Source organism: Sciurus carolinensis, chromosome 3 (genome assembly GCF_902686445.1).
Source record: "Sciurus carolinensis chromosome 3, mSciCar1.2, whole genome shotgun sequence".
Taxonomy (NCBI): Eukaryota; Metazoa; Chordata; class Mammalia; order Rodentia; family Sciuridae; genus Sciurus; species Sciurus carolinensis.
The window spans coordinates 99,959,854-99,974,496 of record NC_062215.1 but is presented as its reverse complement, the minus strand read 5'-3'; the positions used below and the strand labels follow the sequence as shown (position 1 = coordinate 99,974,496).

The following is a 14,643-nucleotide window of genomic DNA, read 5'->3' as shown; positions in this document are numbered from 1 at the left end:
GCAATATTCCAAAAACAACCAATATGCATATTATTTTACTATAAAAATATTTAGCATTGTTCAATTCATTTGAGAGTGGACGTAAGTTCCCACTTGGAGCAATCGGTACCAAACAGAGTTAATGAGTCTCCCAATAATCTTGAAAATAAAGTTACTCTTTTCTGTGTGTGTGAGGTTGGAGATAGAACCCAGAATTTTTCAGGCAAGTGCTGTACCACTAAGTGTTATCCCTAGATTCAGGCAAATCTTTTTGAAATTTTATTTATTTTAAAATTTATATATAACATTGTATGTTTTTATCTTGTGCCACATGATATTCTGAAGTATATATACATTGCAGAATTATTAGAGTTAGCTAATTAAGAAATGTATCACCTCATGTAGCTATAATTTTTATGGTGAGAGCATATAACATGTACTCTCTTTACATTGTTAAAAATACAGTATATCATCATTAACTATAGTCTTATACTTTACTTACAAAAGATCCCTTAAAATTTATCCCTCCTATCTAACTGTAATTATATATCCTTAGACCAATGTCTGCTCCCTGGGGCACTAGCCACCCCAGCCTTTGGTAAGTACCATTACACTTTTTTCTTTTATGAGATCAATTAACTTTTTTAGATTCCACAAAACAGTGAGATCACACATTAATTGTCTTTCTTTGCCTAACTTATTTCACTTAACATAATGTTCAACAATTTCATTCATGTTATTGTAAATGACAGGATTTCATTCTTTTTAATGGCCAGATAGATTCCATTATGTCTTTCCTCTCTCTCTCTCTCTTATTTATTCATCTGTTGGTACTTAGGCTGATTCCATATCTCAGCTATTGTGAATAGTGCTACAATAAATATGGAAGTGCAAATGTCTCTTCAACATACTGATTTCATTTCCTTTGGATACATAATCAGTAGTGGCCCTACTGAGTCATACAGAAGTTTCTACTTCTAGTTTTCTGAGGAATCTCCATACTGTTTTCCAAAATGGTTGTACTAACTTATTTTCTTACCAATAGTGCGCAAGGTTCTCTTCTCCACATATGCACCAGCACTTGTTACCTTTTTAATTTATTTAAAATTAAAGCCTCTCTTAACTGGAGTGAGATAAATGATATCTGTTATTTTAATTTTCACTTCTCTGATGATTAGTTATGTTTGAATCTTTTCACATATTTGTTGGCCATTTGTATGTCTTTCCAGATCTTTTGGGTTATTTGTTTTTCTTTTTTCCCCCATTGAGTCAAGTCTTTATATCCTTGTCAAATGTACAGTTTACAAATATTTTCTTCCTTTATGTAGGCATCTCTTCACACTGTTGTTTCCTTTGCTATGCCAAAATTTTTTAGATTGATGCAATGCATTGTTCTATTTTTCCTTTCGTTAACTATGCTTTTGAGGTCTTATAAAAAATCCTTGCCCTGGTCAATGTTATAAAGCATTTCCCTTATGTTCTCCTCTAGTGTTTCATAGTTTGAAGTTTTAAATCAATTTTGAGTGAAAATCAGGTTATATATTTTCTCTCTCTTTTTGTATTGGAGATTAAGCCAGGCACACTTTACCTACCCTTTTTATTTTGAGACAGATCTTGCTAAGTTGCCAAGGTTGGCCTTGAACTTGGGATCCTCCTGCCTCAGCCTTCTGCGTAGCTAGGATTATAGGCAAATGCCATCACGCCCAGCTAGGTTATTCTTTTTTTTGTCGGGGAGGGAGGGTGGGTACCAGGGATGGAACTCAGGGGCACTCGACCACTGAGCCACATCCCCAGCCCTATTTTGTATTTTATTTAGAAACAGGGCCTCACTAAATTGCTGAGGTTGGCTTTGAACTCTTGATCTTCCTGCCTCAGCCTCCTGAGCTGCTGGAATTACTCGCATGTGCAGCTAGGTTAATTCTTAAAGCAAAATGAGACCACTCAGCCATTGAAGAAACTCATCCAAAAAATTGTCTCTGAATATGTACAAATATTTAGGAATACTCAAGTCCAATCAAGGTCCAGAAAACAACTAAATATAAAAGATAATTATAGACTAAATAAAGTGTCTGATAAGTTCTCTCAAGAAAAAAGATGAGGAAGATTGTTTCTGTGTGGCTTTTAGAAAGGTACTGGGGGTGAAGAGCTCAGAAGCTCCATGAAATAAATGATCTTTTATTGTGTTTATGTAGCTCACACATCAGGAGTATAATGAGTAAGAAGTAATACCCACAGATGTTTAATGGCATCATATGTAGTGTCTCACAGAGACTTCACTTAGCACATAACTGACAGCTCGCTGGAATGCTGAGAATGGCAGGAAAAATGTAGCAGCCAAAGGAAACAAATACATAGAGATTTAAGAGCTAGGGAATTTCAGAATGACAAAATGAAGGAGTATTTTATATGATATATTAAAAAAGAAAAACCTGTAAAAAATTAAATTTCAAATTTAACAAATAATTAAGCAAAATATAAGATCAGATGAAAAGAATGCTGGGCCAAATTCCATGTACAGAAGTGCTTTCCTTTTACATGGTTTGAAAATAATATAATTAGTTGACAATAGTTATATCAAAAGATTCACAGGAAAATTTGCATTTCCTGTTTTACCTGAGAAACTGGACAATGTGGTAACACTAGGTCAACATTCCTGCCTTGCAATAATTATCTGGAACGGAGCAGTGGCTGCTTCTCCAGAAAGGACTTGGCTCTCCAGTTCAATGCAGTAGCTTCCTGCTTCATTCCCACCAGTCTGGCCTCTGTGGGCATTTGGGTTTCCAACTTCTGAAATAGAAAGGACCTTTAGATAAGGGTTGAAAGACTCACTGTAGCCCTTGACAAGAGGTACAACTCATTTTTACTTATTGTTTAACCTACATGTCATAGTTTCTTTTGTAAGTGAATGAATACTCAATAGGTTATCATGCATTATTACCATGTACAGGAACACCAACAGGCCAGCTAAAACTACAATCATCCAGAGAATGTTCCTAGTGAAATTGAGTTTGCCTTAAGACTAGTGATTCTTGAGTTAAGAGGATACAAATAATATGAGGCCTTCCATTCCACTTCAGTCCTCTACCTTTCCTTCTCAGCACCACTTTTTTGATGATATCACATTACACATTATCTTAGGAACTAATCTTGGGATCAAAGAGTTTTGGAACCAAATTATACAATTTATTCATTAATAAGATGTATAAAACGCCACTGATTCCCTCTCTCCGCCCTCCCTCAGGAATTACAAAATTGAGTTTCTTTTAGCAATTAAAAACATCTTTCAAAAGGTCTTTCAAAGGTATGCTTGAGATCTCACAACTCCCTGCTTTATTTTCTCCTAGCCTTCAGGGAGACATTGATAAACTATGCTGTTTGACAAGAGTCTTCTGCAGCCTGAGTGAAATAATCTTTATGATCATTTAACTTATTTTTCTCTCTTTTCATAGCTACTGAGCAACCTTCTAATTATGTGATGATTTCATAGGTACTGTGATATAATTTAGTTAGCAACTTGGACAGCAGGTACAAGTATTAGTCACTGAAAACAAACATATACATTCATAAATAGGTCGCCTGTATAGAAATTAATTTAAAAAAATTTTGTAAATATAGACAGTATGTGTTAGATCCCGGAGGCTCACTACTCTTGAGAGTAAATGGTAAAATCAAGTTTTTAACTTGGAAGAGCTCAGAATCAAAACCTGGAACATAGTTACTCCACAGGGTACCCACCTACCTTTGAGATTTTCCTTGTGGGCCAGACTACTGGTTTGTTTGTTTGGCTTGTTTGTTTGTTTGCTTTTAGTGCCACTTTCTTCTGTTAACATATTAACCCAGATAAGAGGAATGTGTAGGATGGGATGTGGAAATACAATTGGATAGTGCTGTTCCTCAGAAATCAGTCAGGAGAGATAAAGAAGCAAATTAAGGGAAGTGCAGTCAAGGCTAAATGACCATGTTTCTATAATCCTGATATAAAAAGTTACTCCAGGAATTATATTTAATGCCTTATATGTTTATGGGGCACAAACTATATGTGAAGTACTGAGATGGACATGAGGAACTCAGACATGAAGTGAACACAGTCCCCATCTCAAGGAGACACTGCCTGACAGTGAAGGATAGAGACTGGAAGAGTCAGGTAACATCAAATGATCCTGGCTATGTTAGAGGTTAAACATGGAATGCTAAATGAGCACATACAGTTAATCTGGTTTTCAAGGATGGGGGCAGCAGTAAGGTCAAACATATATCTGGGGATGCACAGAGGTTAAACAGACAAAGAAAGGTTAATAGGAGACCTGAAACTTCACCTAACCCATGCAAATGATCTCTCTTCTGAAAGACTAATATTATAGATTTTACATTTATGTCCGATTTTAATAACATTTCCAATATTTTACTCATTATTATTTGGTAAGGAAACACAAAGTTCTCATCTTTTCAGACTTTTTAACCTTGAGATGTGATAAGTGATGACGCATTAATTAATGAATATTTTCCATACGAAGATGTGGATGCCTGCCACATGCTTAAAATAGAAAATGATGTCCTGATATCTAGAGAAGCAAATATTTTTATTGAGAAAAAATGCTATCAACATGATGGTTAAACCTAGATGTCCTTCAATTGATGAATGGATAAAGAAAATGTGGTATATATATACAATGGAATATTACTCAGCCATAAAGAACGATAAAATTATGGCATTTGCAGGCAAATGGATGAAACTGGAGAATATCATGCTAAGTGAGATAAGCCAATCTCAAAAAACCAAAGGACGAATGATATCGCTAATAAGTGGATGATGACACATAATGGGGGGTGGGAAGGGTTAGTGTTGGGGTTGGAGTTGGGTTTAGGGAGGGGAGCAGGAATGGAGGAAGGAAGGACTGTATAGATGGAGGGGAAGGGTGGGGGGGGGAAGGGAAAAAATGGCAGAATGAATCAAACAACATTACCCTATGTAAATTTATGATTACACAAATGGTATGCCTTTACGCCATGTACAGACAGAGAAACAACATGTATCCCATTTGTTTACAATAAATAAATAAATAAATAAATAAATACTATAAACTAATAAATGCTATTTAAGAAAAAAAAACATGATGGTTAATTTCAGTAAGAAAGAAATATCAGAGGTGAGTGTATTGGAGACAAAAGTCAAAAGGAGCAATACATGGGTAAGGGAGTATTAGATAAAGTAGTTTAAAACTACTGGAAAGTGTACGATTTAATAGAAGTCTGTAAATGATGAAAAGATAACACTGGTGCTGAAGGTATTTTAGGCATATATGTAGACAATATTAATATTCAAGTTACATCTCCTAGGAACTGCACTGAGCACTCTATACATATCTATATAGTAACTCATTTAATCTTTATTATAACCATACATAATATGTACTCTTATTTTTTCTGTTCTAGTGTTGAGGAAACTAAGGCGAGACAGAGAAAGTAATTACTTTCTTCTCTTTCCAGGTCTGATAATTTATACCACCTTTACATACATTTTTTCTCCTGTGTATTCATCACTATCTAGTATATTACATATTTTACTGTTCATCCTGTCTCCTCTGACAAGAATGTAAGCTCTTTAAGTACATGGATCAGCAATCAACATAACAAACAAAAATTCCTGGTATTTTTTTTTATCTGAGTTCAATAGCTCTTTGAAAGGTTGGTTTTGGATCACATCTTTTTTGCTTCCCATGGCATAAAGAATAGAACCTTATATATGTTGGAGTCAAAAACATTTGTTGAATGGATAACGAGCACAGCTAATCAGTAAGTATATACTGAGCCTGACTCAGGTAGTCACCATAATATAGAAAAATACAAAATGCAGTCCTTGTTCTAAAAGAACTTGACTCTTAGAAATAGAAATAAGGTAGGTCCCCTCAGAGGAGGAAAAAAAAAAAAAAGAAATATGGTAGAAACATAAGAATTACCTAAGGCATAAAATAAAAAGTCCTCACTGTAATTACTCCCATTCTTCAAATATCCATTGTGTGAGCCTAGAAATGCTCACACAATGCTTCTCCGAAGAACATCATAGTATCCTGCTACACTGAACTTTTAAACTTTCTTAGAAAAGCCTGTGCTGCTCACAACTCTATCCCTATGCATGTATTGTTCTCTGGACATAGAGGTTCTTCACTTTCTTGAAGCAACCTTTTGTTCTGCTGAGTTACTCATTCATTCCTCTTTCACTCTATAGTACATGTACGTAACAGCACTTGCCACACTCCATTTTAATGTACACACTTTCCTTGTTTCATTTATGTTTGTGTTTTTTGGTTGGTAAACATATTAGGTACATGGTATGCAAATAGCATGCCTTATGTTGAATTCATTTTTCTTACCTTTCAAAATACTACAGAACATTTTTTTACTCCCCTGAAATACAACCACAGATAGAAAAGTTCTTATTAATGATATGTCAAAAACAGCAAGTGGTATACAAACACACACAAAGTGAATAATTCCAAGTATGTATCCACCTAAAATTGAATGGAGATTTGACTAGAAACTATTTTTTCTTATTTTACTTTCAGTACAATTTCCAGATCCAGAGTATGTCTCCTGTGTCTAGAAGAGTGCCTGGTACATAGAAAATGGCTTTTTGAATAAATAAATGAATGCCTGTGTTTAAATTGTGTCATCAAACGCTAAATGTCATGGCAAAAACTAGATGTATACCAGGAAACTAGATAAGGTACCAAAACAGAAAGAGCATTGTTATTGAGAAAAAGTGCTATCAACATGATGATTAATTTCAGTAAGAAAGGAATATCAGAGGTGAGTGTATTGGAGACAAAAGTCAAAAGGAGCAATACATGGGTAAGGGAGTATTAGATAAAGAAGTTTAAAACTACTGGAAAGTGTATGATTTAAAAAATGTCAGTTAGACATTTTTTACCTATGGTTATCTAGTTACATAACTTTGAGTAAGACACTTAAACTGAGTTTTAAGTTCTTAATTTGTAAAGTTAATACACTGGAACAGATTAGTAGTCTCTGATTATTTTATCAGTAGCCTCTACTGTTAAATGAAATCTAAATGGAGCTTCCATTATATAAACCAAATAGGTATTTGTTCATTTTATAAGATCAAATTATATTATCACTCAAAAAAATCCATAAATAAGAATGGGCTGTTTTGATTAATAAAAAGTTTTAAATTAAGCATACTGGTGATAATTGCAATTTTAAGTTGTCCTTATTAATGAATCAATTTCTATATTTTGTTTTGATTTTATACTATTGACACATTTTAATTACCACAGATAAGCTACTATGAATGGCAACAATTAAAAAAACAGCTAATTTGGCAATATTAAAAGATTTCTATAATTAAAATTATCTAGAAGTTTAGAGGAAGAGTTAAGAAAATCTTGTTTCCAAAACTAAATTACTATGTATAATCATTTTTCATGTTTCTGCTCATGACTATAAAAAAATGGGCAAGAACTACCCAAAATTAAATTAAGAAAATTTTCTTTTTTTTTTTTTTTTGTAGTGCTGGGGATTGAACCCTGGGCCTTGTGCTTGCAAGGCAAGCACTTTACCAACTGAGCTACATCCCCAGGCCAGAAAATTTTCTTTAATATGAAATATTATCATATTAACTTGCCACTACAAAAAAATTATATTTTTGGAAATGAGGTATGGAACCCAGGGGCACTTTACCACTGAACTACAGTCCCAGGCCTTTCAATATTTTATTTTGGGACAGGGTCTAGTTAGGTTGTTTAGACTTGCCATGAACTTATGATTCTCCTGCTTCAGCCTTCCAAGATCCTGGGATTACAGGCATGCACCATTGCACCTGAAGCCACTACAAAATTGTTAAAGACTGGTAAAGACAGGAGGATGCCCATGTATCTTGTTTGTACTTACTCTGTGTGGCAAATATGCAGTAGCAGTGTTCTTGCTTGCTTAGCTTGATTTGGATATATATATTGGACGCAAGCTTTTAAAAAGGCTAACTATAAATTTAAAAATACAAATACTTATAAGTTCAAACATTTACAAAAAAATTAGTAGAGAAACTTTAGTCAGCAGTCCATAAAAATATAAACTAGCAGCACACTTTATTTTTGTGGTGTGATCTTTAATATGTTACAATTGGTATAAAATATGAGTCTGTATTTTTAATTACAGTTTTAAAATACCTACTTTATTTTTAAAATCTAAATGTTGTTCCTAACATTTAGGAAACTTTGAAGAAGCCCCTGTGAGCTAGATGTTCTTTCAGGTCTTTCTAATTCTATTATTTCTACATAAGTTTTAAAAGCAAGAAAGACTAAAAACAACTTCCATTTTTTTCAGTCCACATTTAGTGAGATTAAACACTCAAAGGACAGAAGAATCAGATCCCATAAAAGTAGAAAACTTATATTAAGGAGTAACAAGAAATATAACTTAAAAAAATTTTAATCTTCCTAGTAAAGGGTAAATCCCTATCACATGACCTAAAAACAGCCTTGGTATTTTCTTCCTGAAATCTCTAACATAAGCATTGTGGGTCTATAGATAATTTAACTCATAAAAAAAGTAATTTCACTCCTCTGCATTTATTTTCTGATAATGATATTTGTCAGATATAAGTAACTCCAGCAATTTTGCCTTTATTTGCTTGAAGAATATATTCTCATTTGAACTACAGAAGAAAATCTCTTAACTGACCTCCACTTACACAAATCATAGAATTCATCAAAACTGCATTTCCTTTTGAAAACAGATGGAATGCTTACCTCCATTCTTGCCAGTTATATGACTTCCCAAACCACCTGTGTTGTTTCCAAAGCTGTCTGAACTGATAATATTTGTTGGTCTAATTTAGAAATTTAATAAAATACTTTGTAAGTTGATTAAATACAATTTTAAAGAAGTGAATGTCTGTGTCCACAAAAACTAAGTTGAAAACATAGTTTCAACATCTAAGGTTGAATTCTGTGGGTTGGGGGATAGACCCTAAAAATCTTGAATAATTTTGCATTTAGTTCACTGTGCAAGTGTTTCTGAGTTTTTATTACTTCCTAAAGTGAATTGGGGGGGGTTGAATATATGATATGACATAATATATGATATGTTATGACAGAATATATAATATGTTATTGATGTAAAGATGACTTATTCCAATTTTGGACTTTACTACAATCTATAAAGAAATGAACAGAGAAAGGTCTCGATCAAAAAGACTACTGGTTGAACATACATTACCTATTACAAGTTAAAATGAAAATGTTTGGTTACAAGTAGTTTTTGTAATTCTGTTTTAATAAATCTTTCCAATTATTGGAACTAAATTTCAGATTGTGTTAGCTAAGAGATTTCCTCTTGCTTTTATAAAAGTAATGCTTGTTTGTGACTGAAAGTCTGAATTTCATGTTGAAAAGATGAAGCTATTTGGAGTATGAGGTTTACTTTCATTCTTAAAGACATTTTGATAAAATAGTAACTATGTAACTATTGAATGAAAAATCTACTAGCAAGAAATAAAAACTCTGAAAATATATATGTACCTTATAGTATGCTAAAAATAATTGCCATAAAATGATAGAATTACAATAAGAAATTTATAAATTCACAAATGGACATTTCTCTATTTGATATAAGTCAACAGCAGTTCTTAGAAACTGATACATCTACTATGCAAGAAATTAATACATATGCACAAAATCTGAACTATACAACTAACATGTTTGGTCTGCTGGAAATATACAAGAACTACAAAAATCTATAAGAATTACAGATACACATTTTTAAAAAGCAAAAAGTGAGAGTAGAAAAATTAGCTTAGTATGTTGGTTAACAGCATAAATTCTGGATACAAAATTGTTGAGATTAAAATCTCACCTCTGCTCCTTGATTCATGACTTAGACCATGTTAGTTTTCTGATACTCAGTTTCTTATCCATGATAGTTTTCTTATCCTCAGATAAGCTGTTCTTCACATGAAGAGAGTTCTTTGCATTATTGCAACTTCTATGTAAGTCTGTTATTATTTCAAATTATGAAGTTTTTTTAAATGTAAAAAAAACAACAACCAAAATTTAGGTATTGGACCTGTGTTATTCAAGGTATAGAAAATGAAATCTTATCTGTAATAAAGGTCTAGCGGCTGGGGTTGTGGCTCAGTGGTAGAGCGCTCGCTCGCCTAGCATGTGCGAGGCACTGGGTTCGATTCTCAGCACCATATAAAAATAAATAAAATAAAGGTATTGTGTCCATCTACAACTACAAAAAAAAAGAGTTAAAAAACAGTCTATATTAAGTTAAAGGATGTACAGTATATAAATATAAACAAGGAAAGAAATTGGGCATGTAAGAGGCAGGAGAAATAATCTGACCCAATAGACTTTAAGTGTTGGAAAGACAAAAACAGACCCATCAAGAATAAAATGCAGCGGGCTGGGGAGATAGCTCAGCTGGTAGAGTGCTTGCCTCGCAAGCACAAGGCCCTGAGTTCAATCCCCAGTACCGCAAAAAAAAAAAAAAAAAAAAAAAAAAAAAAAGAATAAAATGCAAAAGCAATTAAATGCTCATGTAAGTAAAGAGGAAAGAAATATAATTCTATATAAGGTCAGAAATTGTTAACATCATAATGAGCTATTGTACTTTTGAATATCTTCCCCAGCCTCACATGAGAGTTGGAATAAATCAAGTCTTAAGGTAAAAGATGGTATATGTGCATGTGTGTATACATATACATTTATGTTTATATTTATATTTAAAAGGTGGAGGTGCATGATAGAAATTGGGAAAAATAACTCAAATTTATCCAGGATGAATGGAGACAGGCCAATTTGGCTAGGATATGGGTAGGAAAAGTAAAGATCTTCTTGAAAAGTTAATAGAAATGGGTATTCCACAGATGTTTATGTGGAATTGGATTGGTTTTAAAATTTTGTAAGGCAAATAACACTTATACTAGGCATAATTAAAAGAACAAAGACTGTTAATCTTACAGTCAATATTATCAATTACCTAGAAAACCCAAACTAAAAAATTAGAACTAGTGAGAAAGGTAGTTAAGAGGGTGGCTGGATAAAATACTTGTATACAAAAGTAGGAAGGAAAATTGCCCTATCCAATAGTAAAATATGGCAAAAGTTGTAGTATTGGTGCAGAAATAGGGAAACAATATAAAATAAGAGCATGGCCACAAATAACTGATAGATAAACAAATTTACTTCACCACAGTGGTGGCATTTTATATCAGTGGAAAAGGAATGATAAATTTAATATATGTGTTGGAGTGATTGTATACCCATTTGGAAAAAAAAAAAGAGTTCTGTAAGTCATGCAATTCACAAAAATACATTCCAGATGATTCATGACTTAAATAAAAAGCAAAAGTAAATCAAGCTAAAATATAAATCCTTTAAGAAAACATAAAAGAACACATTTAATTGTGTTGATTTTATGAAGGTTTACTAAAAGAAATATAAAAGGGAAAAGGCATAATGTAAAAGACTGGTAAATATTATTACATAAAATTTAAAATTTCTGTTCAGCAAAACCACCATAACAAACAAATAAATAAACTCCTAAAAGTCAACTGATAGCCTGGGAAAACATTCTGCAACATAGATAAAAGTCAAAGTGTTAATATTTGGAATGTATAAAAACACCTATAAGTCAATAAGAAAAGATAAATATCCTTCCTCCACATGAATAGACTGATAAGAAATGCAAAAAAGACAGTAAACATAAGATATGATGCTCAATCTTGGTAATAGTCAGCAAATGCAAAATAAAGCAATAAAGAAGTATTGTCTTTTACTCATAGGATCAGTATCTACATTAATTTAAAAATATTTATCTTTTGAATAAATTCCTCTTCTTCAATATATGTGGTAAAAATAATCAAATATTTGCACAAAGAAGTTATGAAAATGATATTTCCTATAGTACTGATCATTAGAGAGAAAAATGAAAAACATAAATTCCTATTAGAGACTAAATAAATCATAGTACATTCACACTATGAAACATTGAGAATCGGTAGTTTTGTATATATATATAAGGAAAGATTTCTTAGATTTTGCTTACTATCAAGTGAAGAAAAGTGACTTGAAGAACATTTTCTGAATGTGAAAACATTTGAACGCTATTTAAATATCCCACACAAGTTTGTAGTACTTTAGTATTTATAAATGGTAAAATTGGGTTATTTTTTATGCACGAAATACTTTCAATTTCCAACATTTACTTCATTCGGTGACCTAGTAAAAGTATTCTTTGTATTTTAGTCATTAGATACTAAAATTCTGTGTTAGTTCAGGAACATGTACTGAACATCTAATAAATATCTAGGTGGTCAAAACCCAGTAATTACATGAGATGATCCCTTAAAACCTGTGGAATAACTTTGGACAACACTTTAGAAATCCACTTAAGTGACATGAAGCAATCACAGTATTTAGAAAAGACAAAATTATGTTTATTTTAGGTAATCTCTTCAAGTTGAATATCCACTTACAAACATAAATTTTAACACACAGAGAGGTACATGATGTCCAATTATTCAATTTTTTTTATTATTATTGTATACAAATGGGATACATGTTTCTCTATTTGTACATGGAGTCAAGGCATACCATTTGTGTAATCATATATTTACATAGGGCAATGATGTTTGATTCATTATTTTTTTCCCTTCCCCCCCACCCCTCCCACCCCTCTTTTCCCTCTATACAGTCCTTCTTTCCTTCATTCTTACCACACTCCTTATCCCTAACCCTAAACCTAACCCTAACCCTAATGCTAACCCCTCCCACCACCCAATGTATGTCCTCATCCGCTTATCAGCGAGATGATTTCTCCTTTAGTTTTTTGAGATTGGCTTATCTCACTTAGCATGATATTCTCCAATTTCATCCATTTGCCTGCAAATACCATAATTTTATCATTCTTCATTGCGGAGTAATATTCCAAGGTATATATATATTCCACAGTTTCTTTATCCATTCATCAACTGAAGTGCATCTAGGTTGGTTCCACAATCTGGATATGGTGAATTGAGCAGCAATGAACACTGATGTGGCTGTATCTCTGTAGTATGCTGATTTTAAGTCCTTTGGGTATAGGCCAAGGAGTGGGATAGCTGGGTCAAATGGTGGTTCCATTCCAAGCTTTCTGAGGAATCTCCATACTGCTTTCCAGAGTGGCTGCACTAATTTGCAACCCTACCAGCAATGTATGAGTGTTCCTTTTTCACCACATCCTCACCAACACCTATTGTTGCTTGTGTTCTTGATAATCACCATTATAATTGGGGTGAGATGAAAACTTAGGGTAGTTTTGATTTGCATTTCCCTTATTACCAGAATGTTGAACATTTTTTCATATATCTGTTGATTGCTTGTACATCTTCTTCTGTGAAGTGTCTGTTCATTTCCTTAGCCCATTTGTTGATTGGATTATTTGTATTCTTCGTGTAGAGTTTTTTGAGTTCTTTATAGATTCTGGAAATTAGCACTCTATCTGAAGTATGAGTGGCAAAGATATTCTCCCACTCTGTAGGCTCTCTCTTCACATTGCTGATAGTTTCCTTTGCTGAGAGAAAGCTTTTTAGTTTGAATCTATCCCAGTTGTTGATTCTTGCTTTTATTTCTTGTGCTATGGGAGTCCTGTTAAGGAAGTCTGACCCTAAGCCAACAAGTTGAGGATTTGAACCTACTTTTTCTTCTATAAGATGCAGGGTCTCTGATCTGATTCCGAGGTCCTTGATCCATTTTGAGTTGAGTTTTGTGTACGGTGAGAGATAGGGGTTTAATTTCATTCTGTTGCATATGGTTTTCCACTTTTCCCAGCACCATTTGTTGAAGAGGCTATCTTTTCTCCATTGCATATTTTTGGCCCCTTTGTCTAGTATGAGAAAATTGTATTTATTTGGGTTTGTGTCCATGTCCTCTATTCTGTACCATTGATCTACCTGTCTATTTTGGTACCAATACCATGCCGTTTTTGTTACCATTGCTTTGTAAAAGAGTTGAAGATCTGGTATTGCAATACCCCCTGCTTCGCTCTTGCTACTGAGGATTGCTTTAGCTATTCTAGGTTTTTTATTCTTCCAGATGAATTTCATAATTGCTTGCTCTATTTCTGCAAGGTACATCATTGGGATTTTAATTGGAATTGCATTGCATCTGTATAGCACTTTAGGTAGTATGGCCATTTTGACAATATTAATTCTTCCTATCCAAGAACATGGGAGATCTTTCCATCTTCTAAGGTTTTCTTTAATTTCTTTCTTTAGTGTTCTGTAGTTCTCACTGTAGAGGTCTTTCACCTCTTTTGTGAGATTGATTCCCAAGTATTTTATTTTTTTCGATGCTATTGTGAATGGGGTAGTTTTCCTAATTTCTCTTTCTGAAGATTCATCACTTATGTATAAAAATGCATTGGATTTATGAGCATTGATCTTGTAACCTGCTACTTTACTGAATTCACTTATGAGTTCTACAAGTTTTCTGGTGGAATTTCCTGGTTCCTCTAAATATAAAATCATGTCATCAGCGAACAGGGATAGTTTGAGTTCTTCTTTTCCTATTCATATCCCTTTAATTTCTTTGGTTTGTCTAATTTCTCTGGCTACAGTCTCAAGGACGATGTTGAATAGAAGCGGTGAAAGAGGGCATCCCT

At 33.2% G+C, this 14,643-nt stretch overlaps 1 protein-coding gene across 4 annotated transcripts in view; it reads right to left on the bottom strand.

The window, feature by feature from the left end:
• The window catches only part of Mbd5 (methyl-CpG binding domain protein 5), a 481,517-nt gene that overhangs the window by 62,579 nt on the left and 404,295 nt on the right, over positions 1-14,643 (bottom strand). For all 4 annotated transcript variants that reach the window (XM_047547386.1, XM_047547387.1, XM_047547389.1 and 1 more), the window contains exon 4: positions 2,593-2,766. The gene's annotated coding sequence lies outside the window, so the exon portion shown is untranslated. The remainder of the gene's footprint in view (positions 1-2,592; positions 2,767-14,643) is intronic.